Source organism: Hibiscus syriacus, unplaced genomic scaffold, assembly GCF_006381635.1.
Source record: "Hibiscus syriacus cultivar Baekdansim isolate YM2019G1 unplaced genomic scaffold, ASM638163v2 tig00110264_pilon, whole genome shotgun sequence".
Taxonomy (NCBI): domain Eukaryota; kingdom Viridiplantae; phylum Streptophyta; class Magnoliopsida; order Malvales; family Malvaceae; genus Hibiscus; species Hibiscus syriacus.
In genome coordinates this window covers 645,328-664,811 of record NW_024062653.1, presented here as the reverse complement: position 1 = coordinate 664,811, position 19,484 = coordinate 645,328, and the positions used below count along the sequence as shown (strand labels likewise).

General features: G+C 37.1%; 1 pseudogene; it reads left to right on the top strand.

The window, feature by feature from the left end:
• Positions 1-372: 372 nt before the first annotated feature.
• Positions 373-19,331, top strand: LOC120115491 (annotated as a pseudogene).
• Positions 19,332-19,484: the final 153 nt, after the last annotated feature.

The window sequence follows — 19,484 nt, the reverse complement described above, 5'->3', positions numbered from 1 at the left end:
ATATTATTTTCTATGTCTTATTAAATTCTCTATTATTACAAACAATCAGTTGGTCTAGTGAGATGAGGTACTAGGTCCCTTAAGTAAGGTCAGGGGTCCGAATCTGACATTTGCGAATAGAGTAAACTGGGTTAGGAGGGTCGCCCTCGCCTCTGTAGTACCCGATCTGGATTAATCGGTCAATAGATTGGACACAAGTGATTAATTCAAAAAAATGCTCTATTATTATTTTTTGTTAATTCTTTTATTTTTACTCATTATTATTTAAAATTTATTATTAATAAAAATATGAAAAATATATTTTAAAAACCTTCAATTAAGTAGTTTTTAAATATATATTTTATAAAATTTAATTGTTTAAAATATTTTAGCATGAACAAAGCTATCTCGGTGGTGAAGGAATTGATGTTGTTCCTTGAGTTTCTAGGTTCAAGCACCATGAATGCTAATGATGTGAGCGTTCAAGGACAAATGATTTAAAATTATCTTTGAACATAATTATTGTATTTATCTCAGATTAACAAAAAATAATTAACTTTTAAAAAGTCAATAAGAAACAATTTTAATGTGATGGAGAGAGTAGTATGTATTGATTAGTATAAGATTTTAATTTTTAAATTAATTTGAATTATAAAGTAATTCATTGTTTTGACATGAGAATGAGAAAGATAATATGAAGAAAACACCATTTGTCGTGTGAAAACATAATGTATAAATAGAATCAAAACATTTTTTAATATGAAATTGTGTGTTTAATTTGACCAAAGAATTCCCAATTGTCTTGTTAGTTTGGAGTAGCCATTTTGGTTTACAATGATTTGGTCAAACTCCAAATGGTTGTGTTCTAGAGAAAGGCATGTGTTGTTTATTTGACGAGTTGTGAAGTCAATTGCCTACTAGAGCCGCCCTAGGCCGGGTGGCTAATAACAGTCAAAAACTTCCCCTATTTCTTTATTATCACCCGACAACACACACATAACATGAGGACACAACTTCTTTTCTTTTTTTCTGTTCTCTATACCTTCTTCGTTTGATTTTATATTTTCCTTTTTCTTACTCTTCTTCATTATTTATGTTAATTTGATTCACATAGATAAAAGATTCCTGCTATCAAAAGTTTTTGTTTAACAATTCTATATATTTATGATTTATCTTATTCTTTATTATTATAAATCTTTTTCGTTTCTTATAAAAAAAGATGAATTTTTTTACGGATAGAAGTTACTAATTTTATTAAAAATAAGAAATATCTAGAATTAGAGACGATTAGGTTTTTTAAATTATGGATGGTTATCTCTCTTTGGCCTTTTTGTAAAAGGGAATAGGGAAAACGAAAACGTAATAGAAAGAGAATGAATTTGAATAGACTAGTGTATATATATGAAAGTAAAATCACGCATTTTGGTTTCCTTTGTGTGAATAAACTTGGTGTTTCGCGCCTGAAAACCTGATAAGTTTGAGCAAAGAATAGGAGTTTAAGAACCTTGGCATGCTTGAAAATCTAATAGTCATAGGCAACGGTTGCCATTACGCAATGTGTATGGTTGTAAGATTCTACCTGTATGGTTGACCTTTTATGTTTATTATAGTTGAATGATATATATGTTTACAGTGTTTGAATGCAGAAGTCGTGATGGTGATAATATATAGGTGTTGCGAGCGGACAAGGAGTTGAATTTTGTGGTTAATAAAATCTCTATCAACAGAAATGAAGCAGCTTTACTTCTAGCTGGTTCACATGATTTATGCATCATGTATCTTTATGGGCGTTCTTCTACTAAAGACAATGCCATCATTTGCAGGTAATTGTGGAGTGTAATGTTGTTTTGGCATTAGCTGGTTCAAACAAGTGCTTTACCTGTCCTCACACGTTTGAACAGAACAGTGTTGTGGAGCGTAAGCATCACCATATCGTTGAACTAGGTCTTGTTCTGCTGGCCCAAGCATCCTTGCCCGTGCAGTACTGGTCGTATGCAATAGTGATTGTTGTTCATCTTACCAACTGTCTTCCTACGGTTGTGCTCGAAGGAATAACGTCATTGGAAAAACTGTTTCACAAAAAGCCTGAGTATGCTTCACTGAAGGTCTTTGGGTGCCAATGTTTTACGCATCTGAGACCCTTTTAGAATCATAAGTTGTCCTTTCGGTCTCAGTCTTGTACATATCTTGGTTTTAGCCCTCAGCATAAAGGCTATTAGTGTCTCGCAAGTAATGGCAGAGTCTATATCTCTCGACATATTGTGCTTAATGAGATGGTGTTTCCATTTGCAGATAAAGATGTAGCTTGCTCTCCAAGCAGTAAATAATTTTTTCAGTCTCGAGATATTCCAATTGTTGCTGATGCTAGAAAATGGAGTAGTGAAGTTGTTCCAATTGATATTGATGCTGGTATGCATGCTAAGGTGGTTGATGAGGTTACGTGCCAGTCACATCAGCAAATGTCTAATCCGCAGGGTACTTCTTCTCATGATGTTGCTAAGGTCACACCCCTCTTGGCGACAAACACTACTACTGGCTCAGTTTCGGTCTCTCCTTCAGCTAGTACAAATGAACATAATGGTGCAGGTGCAACTGATTTATCAAATAGCATGAATCGGGTGCATGAAGAATTGATTTTGCCTATCTATACACCATTTGTTCTACCAACTGTACTAAGAAGGGAGAATCATCATCTAATGTTGACACGCAACAAATGTGGAGTTTTCAAACCTAAGGTGTACTCTAGCTATTTTGACAATGAGATACCCTCCACAGTACAAGAAGCGTTGCAGTCGACCAATTGGAGAGAGGCGGTTCAAGCCGAGTTTGATGCTCTTCAAAAGAATAACACATGGATGTTGGTTAAACTACCAGAGGGTTGTGTCCCTATAGGTTGTAAGTGGTTATTTAAGCTCAAAACAATCTGGATGGCTCCATTCATCGTTATAAGGCTCGTTTGGTTGCAAAAGGTTACTTGCAGGTGTCGGTATATGATTTTACTGATACTTTCAGTCCAGTTGTTAAGTTTTCCTCGCTTAATGATGTTTTGGCCTTAGCTGTGGCAAATGGCTAGGAGTTGGGACATATTGATATTAATAATGCATTTCTTAATAGAGACCTCACTGAACATGTCTTCATACAGCAACCACCAGGATTCGAGCAAGTTTCTGAAGGTAGATCTTCTATTGTTTGCAAGCTTCAGAAGGCTCTATATGGGATTTGTCAGGCTCCTCATAACTGGCATACTAAGCTTAGGGACAATCTTGTACATGTAGGGTTTGCTACATCACGAGCAGACCCTTCGTTGTTTGTCTATAGATGAGGTGATGGTGACATATATGTGTTAGTATACATCGACGATATTGTCATTAGTGGACAGTCATCTTGTGTGATTCAAGAAGTGGTGCATCTACTCAGTGACAGGTTCTCGCTCAAGGATCTTGGTTTAGTTCATTTTTTCTTGGGGATTGAAGTGCATCACTCTCGTGGCTCCCTCTTGTTAAGTTAAAAGAAGTTTGTGTTATAACTGCTTGAGAAAACTGGCATGACAGCTGCAACAGCTTGTTCCACACTGATGGTCCTGGCTTCGAAACTTTCAAAAGACACAGGGGAGTTGTTATCAAATGCTAGTGAATATCGTAGCATAGTTGGTTCGTTACTCTATGTGTTTCATACTCGTACCGACTTAGCCTACAGTATTGGAAAGGTTGCACAGTTCATGCATGCACCACGTGAAACACACTGGCTTACAGTCAATTGAATTCTTCGGTACTTGGCTGGCACTGCTACTTATGGCTTAGTGTTTTGACCGTATGATGTATATTTGACAGTGTCCGCATTTGCAGATGCTGATTGGGGAGCTAATATAGATGATCGACGATCTATCTCTGGTTATAGTGCGTTCATTGGTAAGTGTCTAGTTGCATGGAGCTCTAAGAAACAGAAAACTGTGTCCCAGTCGACTATGGAGGCTGAGTACAAGTGTCTTGCAGATGTTGCCGTTGAAGTTACCTGGATGAGTATTTTACTTGCTGATTTAGGACTACAACAGTGGCGGGAACCGATGGTTTGGTGCGATAATACGGGGGCAGTGGCAATGAATGTCAATCTCATTTATTATGCTCAGTCCAAACATATAGATCTCGACTTCCATTTTGTTCGAGAGAAGGTTGCATCTGGTCAGTTGTAGGTTAACTATATACCAGCTACACACTAGGTTGCTGATAGTTTCATCAAGCCGCTGTCCAAGTCTACTTTTGAGGAGTTTCGTCGCAGCATATGTGTAGTGTCTGGGTTCTAGTCCAAGAAAGAAGATGGGAAGAGTAGGGGGAATGTTAGACTACACAAGTGCTTGCTGTGCACGTACCTGCACCCTAGTAGATCTAATATCAGGTAGTTAGATTGGCTGCCAGTAATTGGTTAGTTTGTTAGCTGGTTTGTTACATTAACAGACTATGCAACTTGTACAAATTGAAGCCTATATAAATGATGTATCAGCTTGTATGAAGAGATATGAATACAATTATTTTTTTATCATTTACATTTTTCATCATAGTGTAAGTTCAATTTATTCTAGTATGTGAAATATTTTTATGAGAAAATAACCTCAGTGACCAAAAATACCTTATAATATACGATTTTAACCAACTTTTTTTGGATTTTCCAAAATGACCAACTAAATCGCAATGCGATCGATAATTCGCAACGCGATCTCCGGTATCGCAAATCAGTTTCTAGATTCGCAATGCGATTTTGGACTATCGCAATGCGATAGTCGACTATCGCAATGCGAACTTGGACTATCACAATGCAAACTTGGACTATCGCAATACGAATATGTAAATCGCAATGCGATAGTCGACTATCGCAATGCGAACTTGGACTATCGCAATGCGAACTTCGACTATCGCATTGCAATTTACATATTCGCATTGCGATAGTCGAAGTTCGCATTGCGATAGTCGACTATCGCATTGCGATTTACATATTCGCATTGCGATAGTCCAAGTTCGCATTGCGATAGTCGACTATCGCATTGCGATAGTCCAAAATCGCATTGCGATAGTCCAAAATCGCATTGCGATAGTCCAAAATCGCATTGCGATAGTCCAAAATCGCAACGACTGGTGGTATTGCATTTGTTTCTTGAGAATTTTCTCTAAAAAGATAGTATTCACGCGGACGTGTCGAAGACACGTATTACCACGACCACGACCACGACCACGGCGGCGGCGCGACAGAGTCCCCCTTGTTCTCTATCACTCAACAAGGAAGTGGGAAAGCCAAGCCTTAAATACCATTCCCAATAGTGTTTCCAATACTATGTGGGATTGAGCATTACCAACACTTGTTCCTAATACTATGTGGGATTGAGCCTTAAATAGTGATATTATTTTTTTGAATGTTTTGCTTAAAATTGCAATAATCGCGATTGATTGTAGATTGACTTTTAATTATGACATATTTAATCGTATAATACTAATGCAATTGGTTGTTGATTCAGTTGTTTTAAGGTGCATGATTGTTAATTGTTTCCTGAATAATCACATTGTATTGGAAACAAGTGTTGGTAATGCTCAATCCCACATAGTATTGGAAACACTATTGTGAATGGTATTTAAGGCTTGGTTTTCCCACTTCCTTGTTGAGTGATAGAGAACAAGGGGGACTCTCGCGCGCCGCCGCCGTCTCGTCTCGGGTCGTGGTCGTGGTCATACGTGTCTTCGACACGTCCGCGCGAATACTATCTTTTTAGAGAAAATTCTTAAGAAACAAATGCAATACCACCAGTCGTTGCGATTTTGGACTATCGCAATGCGAACTTGGACTATCGCAATGCGAATATGTAAATCGCAATGCGATAGTCGACTATCGCAATGCGATTATGTAAATCGCAATGCGATAGTCGACTATCGCAATGCGAACTTCGACTATCGCAATGCGAATATGTAAATCGCAATGCGATAGTCGAAGTTCGAATTGCGATAGTCCAAGTTCGCATTGCGATAGTCGACTATCGCATTGCGATTTACATATTGACATTGCGATAGTCCAAGTTCGCATTGCGATAGTCGACTATCGCATTGCGATAGTCCAAAATCGCATTGCGAATCTGGAAACTGATTTGCGATACCGGAGATCGCGTTGCGAATTATCGATCGCATTGCGATTTAGTTGGTCATTTTGGCAAATCCAAAAAAAGTTGATTAAAATCGTATAATATAAGGTATTTTTGGTCACTGAGGTTATTTTCTCTATTTTTATTGCTGTTGCTGTGCTGTTTTGAGTAATTGCATAATTGGCGGCGACTTAGTGTAATTCAGGGAAATCTTATTACTTGATTTTTCCTGTCCTAAACAATGACTATTTTCTATCACCCTTCAAGTTCAGTTGCTGAACTAACAAGGGATTGATGGATTGCTGTTGATGTTTCTTTGCATTATTGATGAATCTGTCTATAATTCTGCCCTGCTGGTGTGTGCTAAACCTTACAAATCTTATTATACAGTATAAATATGGCTAAATGATTTGTTGCCTCCTTGGTCTTGCTTCTCTGTACTTAATGAAATTGCTAACACCCTTTATCTTTTGATTTTATTAACTTTTATGATATCATTTTCTTATTGCTAAGCTTGTTACATCTTGGAATTAATTACCATTCACATATTGTGGCAATTATTTAATATAACTTTTATCATTTTATGTCATTTAGGTTTTTGTATTATTAAGCGAGTGGATATGTTTACATTCTCTGTCCAGTTGTTCCGTTTGGAAGGTATTCAATATTTTTAAATTTTATTTGTTTTATTCTTTTTCTTGTTTTACTTATTTAAACCGTCTTCATAAACGCTGTTCTGCTTATAAATTCATTTGAACTATGTCAGTACTGACGTTACTGTTAACACTTGCTAATACTTTGCTTCAAATAAATCGAGATACTTGGAAATTAATGGGGTTAAATCCTGTGTATTGTCATGTTTGACGCCTGCCATAGGTCATGGGGCTGTATGGTTTAATTGTTTCTTCATGTTGATGTTGTTAAGTTGATACGGCTGCTGCTCATTTCTATCCTCTGCTGTCTGTGGCCTAGAAATTTATCATATAACGATGCCATTGCCTAAGAAAAGTTTGATGCTGATTTGCTACCTTTTCTTGTTATATTTATTTTTCATACATTGGATGATCTATTTCTAAACAGTGTATATAAATGGGAGTCAATATTGGAGATACATATCGATGCTCATGCTTTTGGATTGAAATCGGACATTTCAGCAGCTGTTTGTCATTCTAATATGGCAATCTCGTGGTTAGAAGAAACTTTTCCCGAACTAGCTCAACAAACAGCAGATTCGGAAAACCCATCTACCATAAAAGCTCATTCTCATGCTTTATATGATGAATCACTTGCTCTGCAGGTATGTGAAATAATGTTATTGTACCCTATCTAAGGGATGCATTTAGTTTTGACCGGAGATGCTCATTTTGTTTGGATGTGCAATTTATGCTCTTTCAAAGAATGAGTAATTTAGGGTCTATCTGTGTATCATAGCATGAAAATTTCACTGAGAATATTGTAAGGCTTTTTATATGATCATTTCCATATCAATTAACCTTTTGATTTGATAACCTTTTCCAGGGGCCATTACGTAAAGTATGCCGTGCTGGGGAGAATGAAGCTCTAGCAGTTAGGGGTGCCGAATGTGAAGGCCGCACAGTCAATTTTATTTGTAATTTAGTCAGCAAAGACTCGATTCTGGTGACTGCCTGGAGTGGTGTGCAATTGTAAATAGGTGCCCTAGCTGATGAAATCCAGCCAGTCTGGGTAACTGGTAGTGCACCATGTCTTCGTGTCGATTCCCATGATCATGTTCGTGGGATTGCTATGATCTGTGAATCAATTGTTGAATAGCATTCCATTGTGAAGCTTGATCAACCATTTGATAACACTGTTTGGTTGGGTCATCCACCTCCATTGTTGAGACTGTCGATTGTGGATTTGGCTTTGCCAAGGAACACCGAAGGCAGTTCTCTTATCACAATGTTTGCAGATCCACTTATGACCGAAAGAATATATTCTCTTCATGAGGGAGGGGTAGACTCGATAGTCCTGGATTTTCTCCCTTTTACATCCCAGATCAATGGGAAGGATGAGTGTTAAGTAACCAATAACATGAATATCAAGAAGTATTATTGCATCTATGTTCTGTTCATAGCTCATATATCATTATATAACACTCAATTATAACTGCCTAACCACTCAGCTATAACAACTAACAACCATCAGTTATAACAAACTATAACTGCTTACACACATCATCATATTACACCTGCACATACACCTCAGCAGCTCAACTACACTCAACATTCTCCCTACTTTTAGCTTCTCCCCCAAGAAACAACTGAACACAGACCTTTTCTCTAAACACTTCAAACTGCGCTGTAGACAATGGCTTGGTCAGGCCATCTGCGACATGGTGACTGGATGTAACATAATTGACCACGACTTGCTTAGCAGCAACCTTCTCTCTAATGAAATGGAGATCTAGTTCAACATGCTTGGTCTTAGCATGATAAACCAGATTCGCAGTAACAACCACTGCATTATTATTATCATACCATATGACTGGTGTCTTGGACTGAACAATCCCCATGTCTGAAAGCAGGGCACTTATCCAAGTTGTTTCAGCAGTGACATCTGTTACACTTCTATACTCAGCCTCCATGGTAGACCTAGAGACATCCTTCTGTTTCTTAGAGCTCCACATGACCAAGTTTTCGCCAACAAAAACATAATTCCCGAAATAAACTTTCGATCGTCTGTATTGCCAGCCCAATTACCATCTGCAAAGGCCACAACATGCAGCCCTACCACAGACGGTGTTATAACCAACCCATGATTAAGTGTGGCAACCAAATATCTTAAGATACACTTGACTGCTACCAAATGACCACGTCTAGGTGCATGCATATATTGTGCCACCTTGTTAACATTGAATGAGATATCAGGATGTGTGTGGCAGGCATACAGAAGCGCTCCCACTATACTGCGATATTCATATGCATCAGCCAACAAATCCCCAGCATCATCTTGTGTAAGCCTCGATGTAACCAACATAGGCGTAGAGGCAGTTCCTGCATTGTACATCTTAGTCTTCATCAGCAACTCCATGATGAACTTTCGCTGACTAAGGATCAACATTTCACCAAATCGATGAATCTCGATGCCAAGAAAATAGTTTAGCTCTCCAAGGTCTTTCAACACAAATTTTGCTCCCAACAGCTTTACAATCTCTTCAATCTGCACGTTTGACTCTCCTATAATTATTATATCATCTACATAAACAAGCATGTAAAAATAACTGTTATGAACATATCTAACAAACAAGGAGGTGTCTACTTTAGATTCCTTAAATCCAATACTGAGTAAGCACTGCTTTAACTTGTTATGCCAGCTCCGAGGTGCCTGTCTTAAGCCATACAACGCTTTTTGAAGCTTGCACACTAGTGAGACACCATTAGCAGCCCTTTGTTCAAATCCAGGCGGCTGTAGCATATATAAATATTCACTCAATTCTCTATGTAAAAAAACATTGTTTACATTAATCTGTCGTAGCTGCCACCCCTTTGTCACTGCTAGAGCCAAAACGACATTCACCGTGGTAAATTTAACCACTAGACTGAATGTCTCAGTAAAATTATGGCCTGGAACCTGGGAATACCCTTTGGCTACAAGACGAGCCTTATATCGATTGATAGACCCATCAGGGTTCTTCTTTAACTTAAATAGCCACTTACATCCTACTGTTGATCGTCCCTCAGGCAGAGGCACGAGAGACCAGGTATCATTCTTTTGCAAGGCTTCAAGCTCAGCATACACAACATTTCTCCAATGAGGTGATTGAAGAGCTTCATGCACATTAACAGGCTCCATAGTAGCATAGGCAGCCGAGTGTACTTTAGGTTTGTAGATTCCACACTTACTTCTGGTCAGCATGGGATGAAAATTCATTACTGGCACCTCACCACCTTATTCACTAAGCTCCACATGACTTTGTTCATTGGACTTTCCATCATCTTGTCCACTGAGATGTTCATGACTTTTCTCACTGAGCTCTCTATTACCTTGTCCACTGAGCTCACCACTGGACTGTCTACTAGGCTCACTCATGTTTATTGCCTCGTAATTTTCCACAGCAGCATCACTAGTAGTAGCAGCATGGTGTGGCACATCCAATGATGAGTTCGAGTATTCTTCTGCATTGAGAGGCTCACCTTCTGCCACTTCGGGTACATTGCCACGTGGCTCAACATTATTTGTAGCACTTAATTTCTGAACATCAGTGACGATCTCAATGGCACCAGATTTTGAAGCAGCAACATTTGATGTTGTGCGAGATGTTGTACCACCTGTAAAAGGAAACACTGACTCATCAAACACAACATGTCGAGATATGTAAATTCTCCCATTCATGGCTAAACACATATAGCCCTTGTGCTGGGGACTGTACCCTAGAAACGTGAATGGATGAGACCTAAACTCCAGCTTATGTTTATGAAAAACTCACAGATGTGGGGAACATTTGCAGCCAAAGACCCTTATGAACCTATAATCTGGTTTCCTTCCTCACAGCTTCTCTAGTGGAGACACCCCGTTCAGTACACTTGTTGGAAGACGATTAATAAGGTAGACTGCACTAACAACAACATAGTACCAGTACTGTAAAGGCATAGCAGCTTATGCTAGGAGAACCAGTGAAAGCTCCATAATATGCCTATGCTTCCTCTTAACCACTCCATTCTGCTCGGATGTATTTGGACAAGCTACTCGGTGAGATATCCCATCCTTAACTAAGACAGACGAAAGGCTTCGATACTCACCACCCCGGTCACTCTGTACGACTTTGATGGTGACACCAAATTTAGTCAGCACCATTTGTTGAAACAACTTGAAGACACTTACAGCTTGTGACTGATCCATTAGAAAATACACCCATGAGTGTCTAGAGTATGCATCAACAAAGGATAAGAAATACCGAAATCCATTAGACACCATATTCGATGGTCCCCAAATATCAGTAAACACAAGCTCGAAGGGTGAACTGTACAATGTAGAAGAATTTGAAAATGGGAGTTTATGACTTTTTCCAACACAACAAGCTTCACAAATTTTATTCATTTCTTTAGAAACTTTTACATCAATTGTTTTACAGACATTTGCAATGGTACTATAGGTAGCATGACCTAGTCTTCGATGCCATAGGGTAAATTCATCAACTACAACATCTGAGTTAGTTGAAGCATTACTACAAGCACCTAACCATTGTTCTCCTGAGAAGACATACAACCCTCCTTCAACACGACCACGCAGCAGTACTTTTTTTGTGGTGACATCACGAACACATCACTCTTGATCATAGAACTAAAAAAATACACCATTTTCCCTAGCAAACTTGGACACCGAGAGAAGGTTCTGTGTTATGCTAGGCAGATGTAGTAAATCGTTTAATAATAAAGACCTAGATGGTGTCATTAAGGTTCCATCACCAATCATATTAACATGTAGGGACACACCATTACCAACAGTTAGCTTACCTGGGCCACCATGCTGTGGTCTATGAGTTATGTTACCAGAGTTGGGTGTAACGTGATGAGTGGCTCCAGAATCCACCACCCACTGATCTTGTGTAGAACCAGTGGTTGAATAAGCTTGGGGAGAATTCTATGAGGTTAGATGGCTTCGAGTCCCATTCAAACAACAATCACAACCAGTGCATCCAGCTTGTCATAGGAAGCATTGTTAGCATTGATTGTGTCTCTTGTATACTGATAACGACCAATATTGGTGGACACGATATGAAAATCTTCATCGAACCGGTGCCAACACCTGTCAACAAGGTACCCAAGCTTCCCACACATTTGGCATTGCAGACGTGTTCGACCACGACCTTGACTGCCTCGCCCACCAGTTCTTTCTCCAGAATACGAGGAATGCTGCAAACGATGACCATACGAGTTAGAGCTAGTTTTAACAGCATCCAATCCCCTAGCTATGTGAGCACTTTCCAGCATTAATTCTTCTTGAGCTGAAAATCCATCCAACTGTGTTTCAGCATCAATCAAGATCATGCTCACCTTTTCTAGAGAAATATAGTCACCACTTGTAGTTATAACTGCCATGAAGGGTTGGTACTCTCTAGGCAATCCTTTTAATATGCTCGCAATGTGAGCAACTATGGGAACAACACTACCACAGGATACTAAGGCATCACAAGTGTCTTTAACCCGAGCCAGGTACACACGCATACTATCTTCACCTTTCTTGAGAGACTGTAGTTTACAGTGAAGATTCATCACTGCTGTGGATGATCTTGTGGCAAAGATTTGTAGTACTGTATTCCAGACCTCAGACGCAGTCTCAACTCCCACAAATTGATAGAGTAAGTGTGGGCTTATAGTCGACAACAACCATGATGTTAACGCACTATCATGAGCTATGAAGTATTCATAGCCTTCATTCGATACTACTGTCCCATCCTCAGCAGTCAGGAACTCCGGTGGCGGTTTCATCGCACCAGTAAGAAGTCGTTCAAGTCGGTGGCTCCTTACTATAAGAAGCACTTGTTGTTTCCAAAGCAAGAAATTTGCTTCATCAAGCACGACGTTGATCTTCTTATTTGTAAACATCTTGATCTGGCTTGAAAGGGAAAAAGGATCACTAGCAGCCATGAAACTGGAATCTAACAACCTTAGCAATTACTCTTACAGCGGAAGCATATCCTCCGGGACTTGTGGCGATTGATACCATGTTAAGTATGTAACATACTCAATACTGGGTTAGTGACCAAAGTGTGAAACATTAAAATTCAATGACTAGATTAGATAAATTAAAAAGTAAAGGAATTAATTGAAATGTATTGTGTATGATGATTTAACAAATGAATGAGAAGGAAAGAGGCAAAAGGGTCATTGAACAAAGGAAATAATAAAATAATAATTTGGGGTTATTTTATAACCATGTGGAGCATGTGTTTTGGAAACAAAAGTTTCCAGAGATATTTCTCATCTTTATCTTCTTCTTCTATTCTTCATCTTCTTCTCTTCTCCCAAACGTGAAACACCCAAGCCCAAGGTAAGTTTGATTTCTTTTGGTTAATCCTTCAAATTCAAGCATGGTTTTGATTCATTAAGCTTTAGGAAACATGATGGAAGGAAAAAAGGGACTTAGAAACTCAAAGAGTTTTGAGTTATAGAGGATTAAAGATAAGAAGTGTCTAAGTGAAAATCTGAATATGAAGGTTTAAATGAATTTGAGGATTGAATTTGACTTGTCATATAGGAGAATAAGAAGTTAGAATTAAGTTTGGATAACATGGAAATTAGGTATGATTCTTAACTTTAAGAATTTGGATGAAATATGGGAGATTATAAAGTGTTGGAATGGTAGGAATTAGTAAAAGTTGTTATAGTTGAAGTTTGATTCATTAAATTAGTTTAAGCTATTAGTATCAAATTACAAGGTTTAGGCTTCTGATAATCATCTTGAAAATTATATCTCTGTAGATACAGAGCCTAAATGAGTTCCGGAACAATTGGCAAGTAAGATTGATCGAGGGAAAGATAAGGAAATATAGGTGAGTGCATATGCATAGCATGATTATAGAAATATATTCAGTTCTAGACTTGTGATAAGTCTAGATTTAATACTTTGATATATGATTCATTTCATATTATGAAACATGATATGAGTTCATACCATATGCATTATGTGACATGAATATGCAGGAAAAGTTATATGAGCTATGTGATAAAGGTATGGAAATGATATGTCTACGTGATATAAACTATGTGAATTGTGAAAGCCCATGTTATGTAGATGAGAACTATAGGTATAGCGGTCATTCGGGAAAAATTCTACGTGGTCCTTCGGGACATATATGTATTTTTTGGAACATGTATGAGGTCTTTTGAGACACCTACTTGATCCTTGGTATATGTATATGATTCTTAAGGAATTTATATGCGGTCCTTATGGACAACCTTATATGGCACTTCGGTGCATTTCTACGCGGTCTTTTGGGACAAATTCTATGTGACACTTCGGTGCAAATTTATACGAGCTGTGGTGACAACATAGTGCACAACCTCATAGTACTCACATACCTCAGGTTCTCAGTATTGTATCATGGGCTATTGAACTTATTATATGAATTCATGATGGTTAATTTGATCAGATTATGGGCAAGATACATGATTATGCAATTTGCATGGATTGAATATATGATTTCATGATATTGCATTTCATTATGTCATTTTCATTATATTTTATTGTTATTAATATTATGCCTCACTAAGTCTATAGCTTAGCGTGTAAGCGTTTTACACGTAGGTACCGAAAAACAGAGAGATCCATTAAAAGCTCAGCAGAACAACATATCTCCACTTGAAGGTCAGATCATGAGTAGATTAAATAGTATGTATTATTATGTGTTAAATAGGTTGGCATGTAAACTAAGTCGATAAATTAAGTATGTGTGCTCTGTTCAAGTTTTGGAATGTTTTAAACTTATTTATGTAAATGATAGTTGTATAGTGATGAACGATTTAAATTTTTATAGTTTATGTATGTTTTACGGAAGTACTGTAGCAGGGTATCGGTACCCTGTAGCAGGGTATCGATACCCCTCTAGTATTCTGGAAAATATTTAGCATTTGGTACTGTTCACGGTACTGTTCATTATTGTTAACAGTATTGTTCATACCATATAGTACTGTTCATAAATATGTTTTTTCCTTAAAAATTTTATAACGAACATAATTTAATGGTATATTATTGTATTTTCTTAATATAAGTTCAAATGTTTTAATATTTTGTAAGAATATTGTTTTAAAAGGTCAATGTGACATCTCAGACTCGTATCCGGGTCGGGTACGGGTTGGAGGTGTTACAAAGTAACCAATAACATGAATATCAAGAAGTATTATTGCATCTATGTTCTATTCATAGCTCATACAACATTATATAACACTCAATTATAACGGCATAACCACTCAGCTATAACAACTAACAACCATAAGTTATAACAGACTATAACTGTAACATCCTAAATATCGGGTTAGTGATCAAATTGTAAAGTTTCAGAATTTGGTGACTAGAATAGAACCATGGATTAGTTCAGTGATTTATTTGGAAATAAATCATAAAAGTTATTGGTAATTATTAAATGAAGTAAAGGGTAAAATTGTCAATTGACAAGGAAAGATATTTTCTCCCCTTTATTAGTAAATTAACACGTGGGGGACAGAAAGATGAAAACTCTCTTCTTCTTCACTTGTTTTCTTCTTCTCCAGCGTGCTCAAGCTAGGCAAATGTGAGTTTCTTTATTTGTTGATTATTAGCTAAAATTTAAGGTTGGGTTTTGATTATTAGGTGATAATTAAGCATAAGAAGAGCTTAAATTATCTTGAAACAATAAGATAAAGAGAATAGAGGGGATTAAAGAAAAGAGAGGAATAAGTGAAATCTTGAAAGAGGGTTCTTTAATGAGGTTTTAGAGTGAATTTGACTTGTCATCAATCTAATTAACATGTATGAAGTATTAGAATTGGATTTGTAACATGTTAAAATTTGGGTATGATTCTTGAATTTCTTAAGAAGAATAGGATATGGAGGTTAAAGAAGTGATTATTGAGTAGAAATAAGGGCAAATATGTATATGTAAGTAAGGAATATGAAAGGGGATGAAATGTGAAGCATTTGAGTTGAATTAAATGTATTTTCGGGCTTAAAATGCAAATTCTGGGCAAGGTGTATCGATGCACATTGAATGTGCATCGATGCACTCTTTAAAGAAGAAACATCGAATGCAAATGGTGCATCGATGCATAAGGAGTGCATCGATGCATCCCTTTAAAATGAAAACATCGAAGGTAATTTGTGTATCGATGCATGGGTAGTGCATCGATGCACATGTTAAAGAATGCATCGATGCACTGTAGCATGGATCGATGCACTTCAAGGGGCAATTGAAATAGATATTTCTTCTGTTCTAAGAAATGATAGATTAGATTATAACAATGGGATACTGATATGTATCAATGTATAATTATGTAGATATCGAACATGAACAAGTTCCAGGTTGTGTATCAAGTTAAGATTCGATCGGAAGAGAGGAAATCATAAAGTGGATTGAAACTTAGTGAGGCCAAGGTGAGTGCACATTATTTAGTATATGATGTTAAATGGAAAATAAGACTTATGATAAGTCTATTTCCAATAGTAAAATGCATGAATTCATAGAGGTATGTGTTTGTTATGATTTATATGTGTGCATGAGTATATGTGTTATTGATATGATTCTATGATCATAGGATGTAAACTATGTGATAAGTGATAAGTGACTATATGGAATTATATGAGAACAAGAGATGACAATGATTTACATGTCATATGAAAACTAGAGAAGTGTTATAAGCAAAGTGACATATATGTGATAAATGAATGATATGAAAAGTGAGATAAACAAAGTATGGTTGATATAGGGTAATATAAGAATAGCTCATAGGTTATATGATAAAGATGGAACCATATAGGAACATTAATTGAGTATTTGATAATAAGTCATAGGTTATATGAGAATATATATGTTATGAGAAATGACCCATGTGACTAAGTGTGAATTGATATAAGTATGTGATATGAAGTTATGGGTATATGTGTTATATGTTACATGATATGACATGCGAGTTACATGAACAAATGAGAAATGATATAAGTCATATGAAACGATCAACGTGAATACATGCACTTGTGATACATGTGATATGATATGAGATATATGGTTACACATACATGTGGTATGTGACAGAAGAGAAATAACAAGTGATATGAAATGTTATAAATGATAATGCCCATGTTATGTGATATGAGAGCTAGGGGTATAGTTGGCATGCCAAGAGTCGAGGGTTTACCTAGGTTCTTCGGGACCTATGGACAGTTTACCTAGGTTCGTCGGGACCTATGGACAGTTGCCGAGGTTCTTTATGACCTCTGGATAGTTACCGGGGTCTTTGTGACCTCTGGATAGGTCCTTCGGGACATTTATACGAGCTGTGGTGACACCATAGTGGTGCACAACCTCAATAGACTCACGTATCTACAGTTCTCACATGTGTACCATGGGCTAATAAAGAGATAATATTAATAAACTGGATATGATGATATGTTTGTTTCCTTATGAAAGGTTATGTGTGATATATGATGGTACAAATGGTAATTATAAGATTATACGATCAAAGGAATCAATGATAGTGATAAGAATGAAGATGATGATATAGTTGCTTGTGTGTTGATTTACGATAGGATATGTTTTACATGATATATATATATATATATATATATATATATATATATATATATATATGTTATATGGTATACGTTAGTACCTGTTAAGGTATATGTGAACGAGTATAATTGATTGACATGATGATATAATAACAAGTCTATCATATATATAATATGGACATAAAAGATCATAGGAACAGGAGACAAGAGATATGAATGATAATGACATATATGTATGTATGTATGTATTTGTTACATATAACAGTATATGAGTTGTAAGAAATGATTACTAGTAAATGTTTACGTTATATGTTTATTGCCTCACTAAGTCATAGACTTAGCGTGTGATTGTTTCACACGTAGGTTATAGAAGTGAGAAGAGTCAAGAACAATGTGGAGCAAGACAGGTCAGTTCCCCTTACCGAAGGTCAGATCAGGAGAAAGATGAATAATATGTATATTAACAACTAAAGTTTTAGTTGGCATGTATTCAAAATAATGTATTGTATAAGCTCTGAATAGTTTTATAAACGTTTTGAATAAGTTATATGTTATAAAAAGTTTTAAATTATTCACTAATTTTGTATAAGCAAAAGTTTTGAAAAGTCAATGTGATACCTCGGACTCGAATCCAGGTCGGATACGGGTTGAGGGTGTTACAATAACTGCTTACACACATCATCATATTACAGCTGCACATACACCTCAGCAGCTCAACTACACTCAACAATGAGAATATCAAAACTCTCACTGTGCATCCTGTACTGAGTACATGCCAGGAAGAGACATCTTCACCTTCTCTTTTTGGCTTCACCTCACTGTCTGATTCATTCTGATATTCGTGGGTTGTGTTAGTCACTTCAACTGAAGAATGTGTTGTGCTAGAGATGAAAACTTGGAATTTGTTGCTTCCCATTCAAATCGACCAAGAGAAGCCCGTTAGCTTGGAAGAACAGAAAGAGAAAGATACTCCATATATCATAAGCAAAGAACTCCTCAGTGGTCCAAAGTCAGTTCTGGTTCCTCAAGCCTCGCCTAATCTGCGTTCTATCTCTGCCGATTCTATCGAGGGTCGATCTGCTCTTCATCAGTACTTCATGCTTTTTCGTGAAAATTATGTCGAGTATGCACATAAGGTGAGAATGCATCATTTAATGGATATCCATTTTCTGAAATCCAAGCAAAGCCTAAATGTTGAAAAGGTTCTTGCTCAGATGTAAAAGACTTTTCTTTTTCCTTGTAACGGGAATTGAAAGTCTCGACTCTAAAACTGGTTTTTCCTATATTGTCTCAGAAAGCTGAAGAATTTATATTAAAAAGCCAGTCTTTATCATTGCTTTTTGATTGATTTATTCTTTTCTTGACTTCTATAGGTGTGCTTTGAGCTGAAACATCATGGACCTCAGTTGAAGAGAATCATAGACGACCAGCATGCTCGGTTGAACGAGGCACAAGAAAAGATGTTGAGAGTTGTGTCGAAACAGTCTATGCTGAATGAGAGGATTGATCGTGCAGTCCAGTGACACAGTTCTTTGGAACAGCGATTGCAACATCTGAGAAGACTGCCCGGGGTACAAAAGAAACCATTGTCCAGAGCAGAACAAGAATTTATCGGTAATCAATTCCATACATCACAGTATATTTTAGTTAGCTCATAGCATATTGATAAACATTGCTTATCGTTCAACAATTTGTTTGATCATTACGCAGATCAATTCGCCGGAGTCGAACTGGATGCTTTAAAATCTTCTATCAATACATTAAAAGCAAGACTTAGAAGGTATACACAATCTTCAAAAGACAGTGTAGCGAACCAGAGAAGGAAAATGCCTGGTCGGAACTATGTGCAGGATACTCAAATCTCTCAACTGAAATCATCCCTCGAGAAACTCTCACTGCTCAATAGCGAGAGTACAAAAAAGGTCGAACTCGTTGAATCGGCATTAAAGACCAGAGACAGCAGCTGAAACAAAACACCATTGGAAGTTTTGTTCTCCAAGAGAGTTTTTCAGGCTAGGGAGATGACACAGTTATGTATTATTACAAGACCAATTAATGCATTACTTTTATCCTATCATCCACTCAAATCCATGGCTTTCTTAGCATCCCTGTGGAAAACAGAGTTTCTGATTGCGAGTCTCAAGAAATCTGAAAAAGTTGGTGT